This window comes from Dunckerocampus dactyliophorus, chromosome 5 (genome assembly GCF_027744805.1).
Source record: "Dunckerocampus dactyliophorus isolate RoL2022-P2 chromosome 5, RoL_Ddac_1.1, whole genome shotgun sequence".
NCBI lineage: Eukaryota > Metazoa > Chordata > Actinopteri > Syngnathiformes > Syngnathidae > Dunckerocampus > Dunckerocampus dactyliophorus.
This window is the reverse complement of record NC_072823.1, coordinates 26,455,094-26,472,172: the sequence shown is the minus strand read 5'-3', so window position 1 is coordinate 26,472,172 and position 17,079 is coordinate 26,455,094.

Genomic DNA, 17,079 nt, shown 5'->3' with positions numbered 1-17,079 from the left:
TTTGCCAAGGGAACTGCTATCATGAAATATAGTAGCGCACATTTCCATAGACAACTCAGTTTAGACCATTAATCCTGTTACCTGCACCAGGACAGTTCTTCAACTTTAAAGTTTGTTTGTATTCAGAATTACTACTCACCACATTTATACTAACCATTTTAAGGGGATGGGGCACAGCCAAGAACAAATAAATGGTATTTTTACAGATAAAGATGGCGTTTCGGGACCTTTTTTTTTACACTTTTTCGAACTCTGTAGGAGAGTTTTGTATAAATGTCATTACATTTTATTTCAGTGGCATCACAAAGCAACCAAATTGAAAAAAAGCAAGTTCATATTTTGAAACGTCATTAAAATATGCTGAATTCTGATGGGATTTGCTGAGGTCTTGCGCTATACTCAACACCCAAAACAACTGTTTGGCTGTTGAAATAGATACAATACAATAAATAACTAAAACAAAATAAATAAAACTAGATTACATCAATGATGTAAACAATTAGTTCACATAGAATATTCTCCGGTCCAATTAAGTTATTACTTAAGTTGAAGTAGTCATTTTATTTTATTTATTTTGTTTGTTTGGGGGTCCCTCAACCCCCAAAACAAGTGACTGACTGAGTAACAAGTTGATGGTGGAAATAGATACAGTACAATAAATAAGTCAAACAAAATAAATAAAACTAGATTACCTCGATGGTGTTAGCCATTATTTCCCATCCAATATTCTTTGGTCTAATTAAGTAATTGATAGGGGTGTAACAATACGTGCACCTGTATCGCGCCCTTTAATACACGTGTGTGCCGAACCCTGACCCCTGATTCCAACAATACGCAGTTTCATATTTGTTTCTGACGGCGCTCTTTGCTGAAAGCTCAGTGTATCTGCGATCAACTACTCTGGCTTAGGTTGCATTGTCGAGCACAGAGACACTGAGCTCCGCCTCCCACATTCATACCATGCTGAAAATGTTGAAAATGAGAAAAATGTGAAAAATTCAAATGAAAATAGGTAAGGTAATTTATTTTTTGTATCGAAAAAATACCGAACCGTAACGCAAACGTATCAAACCGAACCGAACAGCGAATTTTGTGTATCGTTGCACCCCTAGCAATGAATTAAGTTGTAATAGTCGTAGTAGTAGTGAAACCCTACAATTGTATTCTGTGCAATCTGAAATTGAAATTCAAATAAAGTTTAAAAAAATAATCCTTGAATAAAAATAGCAATTCAGCGATTACAAAAACACGTACGTTAGGTTTGTTCAAGATTCTAAGTTGTCTTCAACGTCAGCAAAAACATGTACGTTAGGTTCATTCATAATATCGGTGTCTTTATGTGACTTTATGTGAGTCCTGGGTTTGACAAGTGCCCAACGTGACCCCGCCTCCTGGCCGGTGTCAGCTCAGATATGCCCCGCCTCCCACACAGGGTAATTGCCGCAGATAAAACACTAAACAGCACAGGTGTTGTAATGTTTGATTGAGGGAAGGTGATTCCTTTGTCTGTTCAAGCGCTCGTCATTGTGACTTTATTTGTGAGCGACAAGCTCCTCTTTCAAGGTCGACAAGCTATTGTGCGATGTCGTTCAGCGTTAGAGTGACAAAAGGCTTTTAAGTTCAAATGACAGCGTCTTTCCGCCGATGTCATGTTTATCCTTTCTGGCTTTTTATCGCTGGCGGTGTACGGCAACGCAGATACTGCCGTCTGTTTATCTGACTTCATGTGTCACGTAGCATAACGTACTTGATCAACAGGCTCGCCGGACAGCGTGCATCATTTTAAATTGACGATAAAACCATGGGAGAATGTCTTTTTGTGGCGCTCGTGCAGATGCAGTGTTGGGGATGTTGGCACACACAGCTGACAGTCACAGATACCGTGGATGTAAGCCCGATATACATTCTGTGTACTTGTATTTTGTATATTTTAATTCGTTATTATGTTTATTTATATTTATAATATAATATATTTATATTATATTTAATATTATATTAGTTATATTTAATATTTGACTCTCACCCGAAGTCAGCTTGTTGTACGATGCAGTTTTTCGATTTATTTATGCAATTATTCAATTATTCATGGAATGTGCATCATGTGTCTATTGCAAGTCTGATCATGGGTGTCTATGTTTAAACACTCGGTGGAGAATGGAAAAGGACACTGAACTCCCATTTTTATTTTTTATTTTAGCCTTTGTCTTTTAAATTTGAAATAACTGGGGGCTGATCAGCCGCCTGGAAAACCTGCAGCTGTATGAAAATGAATAAATGACGTCTATAATATATTAAATATCATCATTAATTAAATACACTCAATTTCAAGGCTGCATGAAATAAATATACATTTTTTTTCCATTCATTTTATTTCGTGTGATGCAGTTGAATAGTGTTTATTTATGCACTTATTTAGTTACTTATGTATTGTGCCTCGTGTGTCTTGTACCAGTTTAATAACGGGTATTTCTGTTTAAACATTCGGTGTAGAATGCAACATTAAACTAAACTGCCATTTTTATTTGTATTTTTATTTGAACCCAATATTTTTTTATTTTAAACCTAAAAGATTATGGCTGATCAGCGAATAAATGATATAACATATGAAATATAAATATCCATTAAATACTAAATGTCAGGACTGCATCAAAGAAGACGTACGGTATTTGGCGGATATCGTTCCATTGAACGCACCACGAGAAGACCCTAATGGCTGCAAATCGCCATGTGCTGCAGCTACTGTCACTGCAGCAGCAATCAGCGCAGGAACACGTCCCAAGTCCTCTCTCGTCTTCTGACCTTGAAGAGGACGCGTTAGGTGAGCTCTTGGAAATAGATTCTTCCTGAGATCGACATGAAATTCACCCCCTTCGCCATCCGGGAGGGGGGGAAAAAAGCCTCGGTCTGATCCCCTCTTGTGATCCGAGGTGGGGGGAGGCAGATAGCGAGCGGCTGACAACGTCGGGGACTGGATGGCGCTTATTATCGTCTGGCACGGAAACATGTCACGTCTTGGCCGGGGCACGCGTTGACCTCTATATTCCATCACTTAGCCTGCTCATGATAAGACGGAGGAGACGGACGCTGACTTATTCATGCTGGGCCAATTGAAAGTGAATATGCGGCGTGTCAGGGTCGCCGGGTCAGCCGTGTTGACATATGTCAGGTGTTCAAAGCGAGTTGTGTTGATGAAGGCCTATCTGGGCGCAAACACCTCCCTTCATTGTGATTGCCACCTTGGTGCCGATGGACAGTTGAAGAAGTAGTAGTTCACTCCAGTTTGTTCAAGCTCAACCGCCAAGACGGTGGGACGTTACTTGGAAGCAGGTGATAACTGCACACCACCTCACAGACTGTTCTAGAAGTCTAAGCTGACTTAATGATGTACCATAAATTCTGTAATTAGAGACAAAATTGCAAAAGGAATGAGGCGTTAATTGGACGGAGGCTGTTACTGCCTAGATGAATTTAAATGAATTTTGATCACTTGATTGAATACAAATTGTGAATTTAAGGCTGCACGGTGGTCTAGTGGTTAGCATGTTGGCCACACAGTCAGGAGATCGGGAAGACTTGGGTGCGATCCTCCCTTGGGCATCTCTGTGTGGAGTTTGCATGTTCTCCCCGTGCGTGTGTGGGTTTTCTCCGGGTACTCTGGTTTCCTCCCACATTCCAAAAACATGCATGTTAGGTTAATTGGAGACTCTAAATTGTCCATAGGTATGAATGTGAGTGTGAATGGTTGTTTGTCTATATGTGCCCTGCCATTGGCCGGCGCCCAGTCCAGGGTGTACCCCGCCTGTCGCCCGAAGTCAGCTGGGATAGGCTCCAGCATGCCCCCGCGACCCTAATGAGGAGAAGCAGTATAGAAAATGGATGGATGGAATTGTAAATTTAAACTTCATAAACTTCATAGCTATAAAATTTAAATTTAAATTGCCTTTAAAATTGAAATGTTGATTTAAATTTTATATAGATCAATGCTGGCTTTAAAAATAAAATCAAAATTTAGGTCACCGAAAAATCCAGATTTAATTCTCAACTTCAATTTAGTAGAGATAGGGGCTCGCTATAAAAGTAAAATCAAAATGTAAATGTTATGTTGTAAATGTTGCTAAAAAATGTTATTTCAATGTAAATTTTACAGCAATTTAAATTTTATAGTGAGTGCCTATCACCATACAGTTCAAATTAAAATTTTACATTTAAATTGAAAAGAGATTGACGCTTGCTATAACATTTTAATTCAAATTGGCTTTAAATTCAAGTTTGGATTTAAATTTTATAGTGATCGACACTGGCTAAAATTAAATTAAAATAATAATATAAATAATAAGAATAAGAAGAAGAATAAAAATAAAAATACAATAGGAATAAAATTAAAAGCACTTGGAAATTTTAATGTAATTATTAACTTTAATTTTGTAGTGATTGATGCTGACTGTAAAATGTCATTTTAAATGTTATAGCAATTTCGATTTTATAGTGTGTGCTGATCGCCATCAAATTTTGATTTCAATTTTACATTAAAATTTAATAGAGATTGGCGCTTGCTATACAATTTTTATTTAAATCACCTTAATATTCAAATTTTATTTTTAATTTTATTTTGATAGACATTGGGGCTTGCCAGAAATGTAAGCTCAAAATGTAAAAGTAATAGCAATTGGCACTCGCTTTTTTTAAATTTCAATTTAATTAGATTTAAATTTGAGGGAGAATGAAAATGTTATAGAGTGCCAACAGCTGTAAAATTGTTATTTAATTTTATTATTTCATTTTAAATTATGATTTAACTTTATGCCAGGTGCCACACTCAATAAACATTTAATGTTATATTTTTATTCAAATAAATATGAATTTAAAAAACAGCCTCTCTCCAATGATCTCTTTGGTAAATAAACACCCCGACTGTTATTTACACCATTTACGGTACATCACTTAGGTTACCCTAGACTTTTGTAACAGTTCTGTAGTCCGCATCCAGCAGCTTGATCTACATCTGCATGCACTTTAAAATGTTAATATGTTGTTGCTGTGAATCTCATGCTATCTCCTGCTGTCCAACTGTCTTTGACCATGTAATATCTGATACAGTCAAACGTAAAATACCATATCTTATACGTCTCCGCATGCGTTCCAGGAAGGTGAGGCTCTGGTGACGAGAGTTTGACCAGCAGCTGAATAGTAAACAATAAAATATCAGTTTGGACTGTTTGGACAGAAGAGTAAATCAAGGGTAATAAAACCTCACATACCCACATACACAATGATCACTGGGATCGGGTCAAACCAGACCTCCCATAGGATCTTAGTGAGGCCTTTGCACCTTTTTTCTAGTTGCAGGCAATGTTTGGGAAGAGGCCCAAAGTCTCAAAGATGGTAGGCTGGTTGGCGCCATGATTTCATAGACGTGACAGTCGTTAGTCAATGGCAACGCAACATGTGTCTTGACCACGCAAAGGCCCGGTCACACCGCCCGAACTTTGCTGTAGCGTCCCAGGAGCGGTGAGAAAAATTCATCACCGCTCGTAACCGCGCATAAAATGGGAAAAAAATGGAAAACACGGGCGTTGTCCTAGCGGTGCACCGCAGAAGCCGGCGTTTAACGGTAGCGAACGTTGGTTTAGCGGTGACGCGAGCGTTGATAGAGCGGCGTTCTGCGCATGCGGGCTGGTGGCATCATCATGAAGTGCTGGAAGGCTGGTGGATCCTCATCCCTCAGCTCCACCATCAACTCTGTCTCTCCTTCTTCTCTCTCTTCTCCTTCTGTCAACAGCTTGTTGCAATCTGAGGAGGTTGTGATTCTGCTGCTGGACTAGTGCACCAATCATAGCAAGTCTCTCAGCATCCATGGTAGTACAGTTTTACTGTAACTTTGAGCAAATTTGATATAACTGAGGTCTGCACTCAACGGCTATTCCCAAATGGGCTCCTGGTCAATTTCTCTCCGTATTTATAGCCAAATTCTGGTCCCCCTCCGACACCTCCATACCAACGCCAAACCAGAGTTCATCACCGCAATGGATGACTGCTTCATCGCTGCTTCAACGCCTGACAGTGTTCCAGCAATCCCATGTCCGCTCGTAAAACGCTTACAGCCACTCCACCAAAGTTTGTGCAACGTTTAATCACCGCCCGGGCAAAGCTGGCGAAGCAGCAGTGGTCCAGCGTTCAAGATAGACTATAGCTCTGCTTTTAATACAGTCAGCCCCCACAAACTCACAAATAAGCTCCTCACACTTGGCCTGTCTCCCTCCCTCTGTAACTGGGTGTTTAACTTTCTCACAGGCAGGCCCCAGTCATTCAGAGTCCACAACCGCACATCCAGCTCAAGAATTGTGAGCACTGGGACCCCACAGGGGTGTTGCTGAGTCCACTCCTCTACACGCTCTTCACCTACGATTGCGTGGCCTCCCAGAACAACACCAGCATCATTAAATTTGCGGATGACACTACAGTCATCGGACTGATCACTGGTGGTGTTGAAACATCATACAGAAGAGAGGTGGCGGACCTCATAGCTTGGTGTCATGATAACAATCTCCTTCTCAATACAGATAAGACTAAAGAGATGATCATCGACCCAAGAACAAGGGAAAAGGAGCCACATAGTCCCCTGTTTATTGATGAGACTGAGGTGGAGAGGGTGAAAACCTTCAAGTTCCTTGGCACACACATCAGCGAGGACCTCACCTGGTCTCACAACACCCAACAAATTCTGAAGAAGTCCCAAAGGAGACTGTACTTCCTGAGAAGACTGAGGAAATTTGGCATGTCCACCACAATCCTGAGTTGCTTCTACAGATGCACTATCGAAAGTGTCCTTACCGCCTCCATCACTGTTTGGTACGGTAACTGTACAACACGTGATAGGAAGGCACTCCAGCGGGTGATCAAGACCTCACAGAACATTGTTGGGGCAGCCCTCCTCTCACTGCAAGACATTTATAAATCTAGAGTCCTACGAAGAACACACAACCTCATCAAGGACAGCACACATCCACAACACTCATTATTCACACTCCTACCGTCAGGCAGACGCTACAGGAGTTTGAAGTCCAGGACCACAAGGCTGGCAAACAGCTTTTACCCACAGGCCATCAGGCTTCTCAACAAAGCACTCGCACACACCGCACGCAACACACGCACACACTCATAGCACTTTATTTATTTATTTATTTATTTATATCTGTATTAATGTCTCTTCTGTTGTTGTTGCTTAATTTATTGGTATATATGTTTATGTGTTTATGTTTCTTATGTTCTTATTCTTTCATTTGTTTTCTTTCTTTTCTTGGGAGAATGAACAGAATAAGATTTTCATTGCATGGTATAACTGCTGTTTTACCATGCACAACTCTCTTGAATCTTGAAGATTTCTGCGTTGGCCTAGCGGACCCAAGCGTCCACGAACTTGCGTCTAGCGGCGCCAAACTTTGACTGGGCGTTGTTGGAGCGGTGATGAACTTTGCCGTGGCGGAAAATTGCCCGCTCCTCACCGCTCGCAATATTTTGTGCAGCTCCAAACTTTCGGAGCAGTAGGAGGGACCATCAGCAGTGGCCGAGCATATACGCCGTTGCCTTAACGGGGGCCAACTTCTGTTAAACGGTGGTGTGCGGTTACGAGCGGTGATGAATTTTTTTCACTGTTCCAGGACGCTACAGCAAAGTTCAGGCATTGTGACGGGCCTTAAGGAAAGAGCCAACCCTCAAGACAACAGGTTGACTTAATGGTTTGCATATCCTGTAAGTCTTACTGTTCCTGTTACTTACCTTCTCACAGGGCGGCCAACCTTTTCATGACGCTTGCCGGTTGAAATAAAGTTCTCTTTGTTCCTTGATTCCTCTTCATCATCACAACATCATCATCTTCTTGTTTGGGAAGATGAAAGGCCTGAATACACATCAACCACATTGTCATTTATTAACAAGTATATTACACTACATAGCGGCAACAGAACCAATGTTGTAATAGCGGTAAGGCGCAAACTGCTCAGCCAGCATTAAACATTTTTAAAGTGCATGCAGAGGCAGATACACATCTCCCTCCATTGTGTTCGCCTGCTTTCATGGCTTGTAAAGTTCCAATTTGGAACTTCAAAACACTGTTTGGCCAACTTTTAATGGGCAGCTCGTGAGTAATGTGCGCGTGTGCACGCGGGAGGGAGTAACATCACTCTGCAGGAGGAAAGGTCATTTGTTGAGGCTATTAGATATCTGCAAGACAAACCAGTCGATGCTCACGCAGCCGCTAGGAATGAGCTTTACGGCTAATCGCCACACAGTTGCGTTTCTTCACTCAGCTCAAATGAAAAGATAAATTGCAACAGCAGGACCGTCCATTAAATACATTGCCTTCGCCGTTTTGTACATTTTGCGGTCAGTACAAGCGGATGTCTGCAAGGCTGCATTAACTTTGGATGTTGTAATGACATATTCACTCATACAGTGCAGTGGCTTTATTTGCTCAACTGTAAGGAGGACCAAGGGCCTTGAGTTGTACAAATGCATTTTACATCATAACTAAATCATATTTACCTGTTATTTTTTCTCAAGGTAATTATACTGAAATACTATACATTACCATATAATGTGTAGCACAGTAGATACTGTGTATTGCTGTTCCTCCAATAAAAGGTGTGTACAGACTCCAAGGTCTCCCAAAAATATTTAAAAAAACATTTTTTGGGGCCGATTCATGTTAGAAATTGTATAGACTTTCATTTCTGCCCGTCTTTCCAGAGAAGGCTTCCTTTTTACACATCCATTTTATATTAATTCATATATTTTTATATAAATGTTTAACTTAACTGAAATATAATGTTACAGCATAAAGTGCTGTGCATTGTTTTTCAATAATAATAATCTATATATTTATTTAGATTTTACATTTAAATGAAGCATAATAATAAATAAATAGGAAGGTTTATTTTGAAATGCACAATAAAGTAAAACAAAAAATTGAGTTTTTAAAGAAAGTTTTTCACTGGACTGTGAAATATGATAATAGTTGAATATTGTTATTATATATATATATATATATATATATATTATACACACACATTGATTGATTTACAATATTTATCTTTGTAATTTTTATTTTATGATTTATTGATTTTATCATGTATTTATCAATCAAAATCAATCAATTGATTATCAATAAAAAAATCAATTAAATCGATTTTTAAATATTGTTTTGTTTAAAGAAAGAATAACAATACATGAATATATCGATCCATCCATCCATCCATCCATGCATCCATCCATCCATCCATCCATCCATCCATCCATCCATCCATCAATCCATCCATCCATCCATCCATCCATCCATCCATCCATCCATCCATACATCCCTGCATCCATCCATCCATCCATCCATCTTCTTCCACTTCGGATAAGGCAGCAGCCTAAGCAGGGAAGCCCAGACTTCCCTCTCCCGAGCTACTTTGTCCAGCTCCTCCCGGCAGATTCCGAGGTGTTCCCAGGCCATTGAGAGACATAGCCTCTCCAACGTGTCCCGGGTCTTCCCTGAAGCCTCCTACCGGTCGGACGTGTCCTGAACACCTCCCCAGGATATTGTTGTTATATATTGCATTGAGAACCTTGTTACTTACTGTTACTTTCCTTTTTGTTTCTTATGAAATTTCATGTCATAAGGTACCTGTCAAAAGCTTCCAGACACTTGTCATCGAGTCAAAGGCAAAAAGTGTGTTGCAAACTTTGAATGAGCTGCACAGCCTTCAGTTTTTTTTGTTTTTTTTTTCAAATTGTTTGCCGATGATGCACCGTATGGCTTAAGAAATCAGCGTAGACCCATGTTGAATTATTTAACAGTCAACAAAATATTTTTTGGTCTGGTTTACCGTGTCATTTCAGTGCATGCGGCAAAATGACACTCTGAATTCACTGCACATTCATGAATGCGTGATGTGCTATCAGTCAGGGTGTCAAAGCATCTTCTCATGCCATCTGCCTGCATTTTCAAAGGTGCTAAAAAAAAAAAAAGTATCATCCAGTGTAATCCCTAAAATGAGCCCCCATGAAAGTCACACTGGGCTTTCAGGGTGTTCTGAGGCGTAGCGAGCGCATTCACATAATGACCAGTCGCATCATTACCGTTTGGTGACTATAACATTAAGAGCTAGCAGAGTGCACGTGGGAGCCAAGCCTGCTTTTCGGGGAGCTAAAATGACAAGAAAGGTGCTTGAAATGACCACCTAAACAAGCCTGCGTGCTTTGCTGGGATTTGGAATGAATATGTGACTCTAGGTCAGGGGTCACCAACGTGGCGCCCGCGGGCACCAAGTAGGCCCCCAGGACTACATGAGGTGCCCGCAAGCCTGCTTTTCATTCAGGTTTTCAGTTAATAATGAAAGAACAGTAGAAAGAAATGCATTCTGAAACACAAAATGTGAGTTGTGGACACCAGCATTTTGTTCATGTTCTGGTAAAACAAGCATATTCGCTTTGTTTGGGTTTAAAATAAGCTCTGAAAAGAAATGTTACAAAAATGAGTAGCTCTTGGTCATTTTTGTAAAAGTAGCTCTCACAAGGAAAAACGTTGGTGACCCCTGATCTAGGTTTTTGTGCCGTAGAAGGAGAACTATGCGATGGTGACACATATGAGGTGTGCATACGCTAAAAGTCACGTGCAAAATTATAGTTAATCACTCTTAAGAAATGACCTGCCTGACTCACTTAGCTGAGAAAGGACAGGAAAAGGAAGTCAGGCAGAAACTCCTTTTAGACGGCCTGTAAAACAAGGCTGCATTAACTTCAGATATCTAATTACATTTTCGCTCATCTAGTGGCAATGGAAGGGTGGGAGAGGTAGTTGTTCACAGTGGTGTAAAAAAAGTGATTTCTTATTTTTTTTGCATGTTTGTCACAATTAAATGTTTCAGCTCATCAAACAAATTTAAACATTAGTCAACATGAAATGCAGTTTTAAATGAAACTTTTTATTACTAAGGGAGAAAAAATAAAATCCAAACCTACATGGCCCTGTGTGAAAAAGTGATTGCCCCCCCCCCCCCATTAAAACATAATTTAACTGAGATTAAGTGAGATCTATCAGTCTGGAAAAGCTTATAAAGCCATTTCTAAAGCTTTGGGACTCCAGCCAACCACAGTGAGAGCTATTATCCACAAATGGCGAAAACACAGAACAGCTTCCCAGGAGTGGCGGGCCACAAAAGACCCCACAACAAAGAACTGCAAGCCGCACTAGCCTAGGTTAAGTTCAGTGTTCATGACTCCACCATAAGAAAGACACTGGGCAAAAAGAGCCTGTTTAGCAGAGTTCCAAGACCAAAACCACTGCTGAACAAAAAGAACATTAACATTGCCTCGATTTTGACCGTAAAACATCTTGATGACCCCCAAGACCTTTGGGAAAATACTCTGTGGTCTGACAAGACAAAATTTTAATTTTTTGGAAGGTGTGTGTCCCATTACATCTGGCGTAAAAGTAACACTGCATTTCAGAAAAAGAACATCATACCAACAGTAAAATATGGTGGTGGTAGTGTGATCATCTTGGGCTGTTTTGCTGCTTCAGGACCTGGAAGCCTAGCTTACTTAAATGAATTCTGCTGTCTACCAAAAAATGCTGAAGGAGAATGTCTGGCCATCTGTTGGTGACCTTAAGATGAAACCAAGTTGGGTTCTGCAGCAGGACAATGATCCAAAACACACCAGCAAGTCCTGACCTGAATCGTATTGAGATGCTGTGGCATGACCTCAAAAAGGCGCGTCATGCTGGAAAACCCTCCACATAAACAGTAGAAGCATGTATGCAAACTATAACAACATCAGGCAATATTTGAATCAATTCAAGGAACCCTTCAAAGTAATTACAATCTCAGAAACTTGGATTAATGTCAACAAAGTTATGGACCTTGAGCTGGAAGGTTATGAAATGATCTGCATCAATAGGAACAACACAAGTGGAGGAGTGGCTGTGTATGTGGACAAACATCTGAACTATAAAATGGCAAAGAGCATGTCATGTGCTATCAATAACATTCTTGAATGTTTAACAATTGAAATATGTGAAGAAAAAAGCAAAAATGTAATAATAAGTAGCTTCTATAGAACACCAAAGTCAAACATCGAGTGCTGTTCGAGTACTGGATCAAAGCAACCTTCAGGCAAAAAATAATCTTTGTATGTGGAGACTTCAATATTGATCTCCTGAGTCCACACAAGAAGAAGATAATACATGACTTCATAGATACAATGTACAGTATAGTTTGAGTCTATATCCTAAGATCACCAGACCAGGCAGAATAACAGACCACTGTGCCACACCAATTGACAATATGTTCACCGATGACTTTGACAACATCACAACTAATGAATAACATCAGCGACCATCTCCCAGTGTTTATCATTTGCGACGAAAACTATAAAAAAAGGGAAATGACAGACAAAAGAACTTTCCAAAGACTACGCACACAGGACAGCATCAGTGCTGTTAGGAAAGATCTGGAAGAACAAAGATGGGAGAGCGTACAGCGGAAACAATGTGGATGAAGCATATGAACACTGTGTAAACACTCATATGAAGCTCTATGATAAGAACTGTCCTTGAGAGAAATGTCCAAGAAGCAAAAGAAGAATAATCAGCCATGGATGACAAAAGGTTTGCAAAATGCCTGTAAGAAGAAAAACACATTGTAAAGAAGATTTATAACTCTCCAAACTAAAGAAGCAGAAAAAAGTATAAGACAAAAATAAAAAAAAAAACAAACATCTTGAGAGTGTGTAAGAAGGAATACTATAGTCAATTATTAGGCAAAAATAAAAACAATATAAGCATTCTAAACAGTATTATCAGGAATGGTACTAAGAAAGCAGATACGCTCATTTTTTCAGGGTTGGAAATGCCAAGTATGATGAGACGAATGAGGTAGCAGGAAAGTTTAATAACTACTTTGTAAATATTGGACCAAAACTGGAGGAAAATATGCCAGAAAGTACAGTATATAGACAGGACCACCAATTCAATGTTCCTCACTGACGTGACTAAAAAGGAGATCTTTGACATTGTCAATAAATGGAAAACAAAACCATCAACTGATAATGGAATCGATAAAACAATAAAAAAAGGTAATCAACCAGACCGCAGAACCGCTGACGTACATTAGTAACTTATCATTTCAGACCGGTAAATTTCCAAACAAAATGGAGACAAACATCAATTTACAAATTATCGCCGACTTTTGTGATTACCACAACTTTCCAAAATCACTGAAAAGTTATTCAACAACAGGTTGTACAAATTTATTAATGAGAATGAATAACTTGCGGACAGCCAAAACAGGTACACATCTAACATTTCAACTTCCATGGCACTGACTGAAATTACCAAGGAAATTACCAACGCTATAGACCACAAAAGTGCATAGCTTTGCATAGCATCCAAAGATGGCGCCCTCCGTGGCAGACGTCTCTGTGACACTCTCCCGTGTTTTTCTATTTTTTGCTATCTTATTGTTCATTTTGGACATTCAACACACTCACGCAGTACATTACAACAGGGAGACACTTTTGAACATCGGCAGGGTTCACCATGAACTTTCATTTAGCCTCTCAGACTTTGCCTTTCTTCTGCGCCGGGAGAACGCAGCAGCCTGCGGCCCCGGTGAGCTGAATACCCGGCGAGCAAAGCATCCGAGGCGTAAACGAGGCAAGCGAGCCGGCCTGCATGCTAGGCTAAAAGCTAGAGCGACTAGGCCACCGCTACCAAGCTTGCTGCTAGCCAACGTCCGCTCTCTTGAAAACAAGATGGACGAACTACGAGCAAGGATTACAGCTCAACGTGAGATCAGGGAATGCTGTGTCCTCACCTTCACAGAAACCTGGCTGACGGAGGATATACCGGACTCGGCGATCCAGTTGGAATCATTTGCTGCTTACCGGGGAGATCGGACTTTAGCGTCTGGTAAACACAGAGGTGGCGGCGTCTGTGTTTACGTAAACAAACGGTGGTGCACAGACGTACAGACGATGGAAAAGCACTGCTCGCAGGACATTGAGCTGCTGATGGTGAAATGCAGACCTTTTTATTTACCTCGTGAGTTTAGCGCTGTGTATTTAACTGCTGTTTACATCCCACCACGAGCTAACACTGCTAATGCACTAGGCCTCCTGCATGACATCATCGATAAACACGAGACCAAACACCCAGACGCTGTATTCATTATATCTGGCGATTTCAACCACTGTAACCTCAGGACTGTCCTCCCCAAATATTACCAGTATGTGAGCTTTCCCACAAGGGAAAATAACATCCTGGACCAAGTCTACTGCAACATGAAAGGTGCTTTGAAGGCTGTTCCAAGACCCCACTTTGGAAAGGCTGACCACATCTCTATATTCCTTTATCCAACGTACAGACAACTTCTCAAAAAAGCTCCCCCTGTAAGTACAGCAGTTAAAGTATGGAATGAAGAAACTGATCAAGTACTTCAGGACTGCTTTGGCTGCACAAACTGGGATGTGTTTAAAACTGCAGCGAGGAGGGAAGATTGTACTGTTGATTTGGATGAATATGCTTCTGCTGTTACTGGCTACATTAGCACATGTATAGAGACTGTTACCACCACCAAGTATTACAGAAAATACCCTAACCAAAAACAGTGGATGAACTGTGATGTAAGGGCTAAGCTACGTGCTCGTTCGACTGCATTTGTCATGGGCACCGCTGATGACTACAAAAAGGCCAGATATGACCTGAGGAGGTCCATACGGGAGGCCAAAAGACAGTACAGACAGAAGCTGGAGGGCTACTATTCCACCTCAGACCCTCGGCGCATGTGGGCGGGGCTCCAGCACATCACAGACTATCGACAGCAGAGTAGCGTAGCCACGTCCAGCCAAACCACACTTCCAGATGAGCTGAACGAGTTCTATGCCCGCTTTGACACCCAAACTTCTGATGAGCAGAGAGGGTGGCTGAACCTGGGGAGCACACAGGACGCACCTCTCATGGTGACATCAGCTGATGTGCGCAGGGTTCTAAACAAAACAAACCCACGAAAAGCAGCAGGCCCAGACAACATCTCAGGACGTGCACTTCGGGTTTGCTCATCAGAGCTAGCTGATGTGCTTGCTGACATATTTAACCTGTCGCTTGCACAAGCATCTGTACCGACCTGCTTTAAGTCCACCACCATAGTGCCCGTACCCAAGAAGAGCAACGTGACCTGCTTGAATGACTATCGCCCTATAGCACTCACTCCTATTGTTATGAAGTGCTTTGAAAGAATAGTCATGACCCACATCAAAAAGAGCATCCCGGCGGCAACTGTGGACCCTCTACAGTTTGCATATCGCCAGAACCGGTCCACGGATGATGCAGTCAACACTGCCATCCACACAGCCCTTTCTCACCTACAGGGCCAGGACACATACGTCAGAATGCTATTTATAGACTATAGCTCCGCTTTTAATACAGTCAGCCCCCACAAACTCACAAATAAGCTCCTCACACTTGGCCTGTCTCCCTCCCTCTGTAACTGGGTGTTTAACTTTCTCACAGGCAGGCCCCAGTCAGTCAGAGTCCACAACCGCACATCCAGCTCAAGAATTGTGAGCACTGGGACCCCACAGGGGTGTGTGCTGAGTCCACTCCTCTACACGCTCTTCACCTACGATTGCGTGGCCTCCCAGAACAACACCAGCATCATTAAATTTGCGGATGACACTACAGTCATCGGACTGATCACTGGTGGTGTTGAAACATCATACAGAAGAGAGGTGGCGGACCTCATAGCTTGGTGTCGTGATAACAATCTCCTTCTCAATACAGATAAGACTAAAGAGATGATCATCGACCCAAGAACAAGGGAAAAGGAGCCACATAGACCCCTGTTTATTGGTGAGACTGAGGTGGAGAGGGTGAAAACCTTCAAGTTCCTTGGCACACACATCAGCGAGGACCTCACCTGGTCTCACAACACCCAACAAATTCTGAAGAAGTCCCAAAGGAGACTGTACTTCCTGAGAAGACTGAGGAAATTTGGCATGTCCACCACAATCCTGAGTTGCTTCTACAGATGCACCATCGAAAGTGTCCTTACCGCCTCCATCACTGTTTGGTACGGTAACTGTACAACACGTGATAGGAAGGCACTCCAGCGGGTGATCAAGACCTCACAGAACATTGTTGGGGCAGCCCTCCCCTCACTGCAAGACATTTATACATCTAGAGTCCTACGCAGAACACACAACCTCATCAAGGACAGCACACATCCACAACACTCATTATTCACACTCCTGCCATCAGGCAGACGCTACAGGAGTTTGAAGTCCAGGACCACAAGGCTGGCAAACAGCTTTTACCCACAGGCCATCAGGCTTCTCAATGAAGCACTCAGACACGCCACACGCAACACACACTCATAGCACTTTATTTATTTATTTATTTATTTGTATTATTTACTTGCATTAATGTCTCTTCTGTTGTTGTTGCTTAATTTCTTGGTATTTATGTATATGTGTTTATGTTTCTTATGTTCTTATTCTTTCTTGTGTTTTTCTTTCTTTTCCTTGGGAGAATGAACAGAATAAGATTTTCATTGCATGGTATAACTGCTGTTTTACCATGCACATGACAATAAAACTCTCTTGAAACTCTTGAGCTGCAGTGTGGACAAAAGTGTTGAATACAGTTAACCACAACCTATCACAATCCCACAATCCTGATTACACAATTAGAAAGGTATGGAATAAGAGGATTCGTGTTGAATTGGGTTCAAAGCTATTTAGTCAACAGGAAGTAATATGTAAAGCTAGGAGAATATACTTTAGCATGCTTAAAGATATCATATGGTGTACCACAGGGGTCAATACTGGGAACAAAGCTGTTCAAGTTATACTGTATATAAATGACATTTGTAAAGCCATGAAAGACCTAAAGCTAGTATTATCTGCAGACGATACTACTGCCTTCTGTTTTGGAGAAAGTACACAAGCGCTAATAAAAAAAAGTCACAGATGAAGTGACTATACTAGAAAGATGGCTTGGTTAAAGCATATTTTTTCCCTGAACCTAAGTAAAACTAAGAT